The sequence below is a fragment of the Balaenoptera ricei genome, chromosome 13 (assembly GCF_028023285.1).
Source record: "Balaenoptera ricei isolate mBalRic1 chromosome 13, mBalRic1.hap2, whole genome shotgun sequence".
Lineage (NCBI taxonomy): Eukaryota > Metazoa > Chordata > Mammalia > Artiodactyla > Balaenopteridae > Balaenoptera > Balaenoptera ricei.
The window spans coordinates 13,773,029-13,775,348 of NC_082651.1; positions in this window are offsets into that span (position 1 = coordinate 13,773,029).

Here is a 2,320-nt window from a genome sequence, read left to right on the forward strand (position 1 = left end):
ACCCCACAGGCCAGTTTGCTGCTCTGGTGCCTGCCCTGTTGTCCGTAGGGGAGCGGTGGAGTGCGGGGACCACGGCAGAGACTGTCCACCCAGGCTCCCCTCCCACTGCGGAGGCAATGCTCCAGGGTGAGCCTGACAAGCCCTCATCCAAACAGTTCTGCGAACCTCAGAGCGTCTGCCCAAGCTGAGGTGCTGACAGGTACCCATAACCTTGAAAACTTCTGCATCGTTCTTGCCAGTGCTTTCCTCCTGTTCAACAAAACAAGATCCCCTCCTCCCTCCCCCCCCCCCCCCCCCCCCCGTTTAGCAAAACTTCTCAAAGGACAAAAACAGCAAGTTATCAAAACAGTCAGGTCCCAATTGTGAGTTCATTTTTTAAAAATTCATTTTAATATGAAAACTTAATATGAAAAAAACACACCCACACACCTTAAAAGCACCCCTTCCCCAGAATGCAGGTGACCGCTGATGGCCAGTAGGGGGCTCCACAGAGAAGTTCTTCCAAAGCCAACAAGCCAACAGGCAGTAAGAACACAGGGAGCGCCACTGCCTCTTGGTCTGGTCCTGCTTTCTAATTACAGTGGGATTGGAATAGGACCTATTTATTTTCAACTAAGGCCAAGAGAATGGTTATTAACCAGTATCCCAATCCTTTGCAAATGTAGAGGTTGAAATGATACATATATAATTATATATATATATATATATATATATAATTTTTTAAAATGCCTTTTATCACTGTTTTTTTGCAAACAAGAAAAATTCATGATCCTTTCAGTTAAGCATAAACATCTCAAGCCTTCCTTTGATGTAATTAAACTTTCCAAGTGAATTTAGCATCCTGACTATGACACTCAGAGCAATGGGAAATTGAAGACATGCTTTTAAAAACTAAAACAACTTCTTCTGCCCTCTTCTCAGATTTGATGTCCGTAAGGCTTTCAAGCTGAGACTATCACCTGGCAACCTGTGATTGAAAGCCAGTTATGATTTTTTAAACTCAGTGTTTTCCCAAGAATATTTAATTCGTTGCCAGTATGAAAATAAATCGAGAAGAGAGAGTAATTCTGGTTTCCTTTAAAAATTTGACAGATCTGGCCACAGATCTAAGTGTTTCTTTGTAGAAATGAATTACCTTGCAGTTCAACATTCAAAGAGTTTAATATACATCCCAGGTAGCTGCCTAACCCCAGTGAGTATTCTGTGATTTTTAAATTCTAAGTTGATCCACTGAAGTTTCAAAAGATGGTCTTTCTTTCCACAGTTCAGCTGAAATCCACCGAACTGGTGGTAGGGTTTGTTAGGGTTGAGACTGAGGACATTCCCTAAATGTGGGATTTTGGGTGCTAAAATACTGAACTGTCCCAGGGAAACCAGTATGAGTTGGTCATGTTAGCTGATAGAGCTGGGAAGGAAGGGGTTTGGGGTCTTTTAATAAGCAGCTCAGAGTTTACACTGTGTCTGGGCTGGGTGTTTAACTGTGCAGGTGGAATCCTGCCTCCTTCTGGATCAGGCCCTTGAACCTCTGCTTGGTTCAGGGGCCTCTCTTTCCCCCTCACCTCCCTGTATCCCAGGGAGGGGACCCAGGACCTCTTCCTCCCCTTTGATATAAAGTCTCAGAAGTTTCTCTGTGCCAACTGCCCAGAGGCCAGCCCTGGGGGAGATCCCTGCCCCCAACAGCCTTGGGGGAGATCCCTGCCCCCTGCTTACCTGCCATGTCACCTTCCCCTACATGGTAAACAATCCCGGGACTAAAGTGCATCCTTTGGGGAGGAAACAGCAGCTCTCTGCTCTGAGTTAGAAGGCAAGCGTTTCAGCCCTGGCTGTGTGAAATGGGACCATTCCCTTTGCCTGAGCCTCAGTTTCCTCTTCTGTAGGATGTGGGTGCGAGTGAGGAGTGGGGAGGGTGAGACCCACCTCATAGCCTTGCTGTGACGGTGAATAGAATTATGATGGTAAAAGCCCTTTGAAAACTGCAGCTCTGTACAAAAGTTAATTATTATCAGACAACAAAGGCAGGGCCATACTTCCAAGAAGGGTAGAGGTAACACTCCTCTAAAATTTTGTTGTAGATGTTGGTTCCTTTAATCCTTTCCCAGCAGCACCGTGAGTTCTTCAAACAGCTGTATGAGCTGCTGGGTGATGGACAGGTGAGCCGTTGAGCAGGAAAGGGCCAGTGAGCGTGTGTTCGTGCGTTGGGTGCAGGGTGGGTGTGGGAGCTTCTGTGGGATGGGGGTGTCTGTGAGGGGAGCGATGAATAGTCCCTGGCCCAGAAAGAGGGAAGCAGAACCAATGGCAGAGGGGGAGGGCCAGCGCCGGG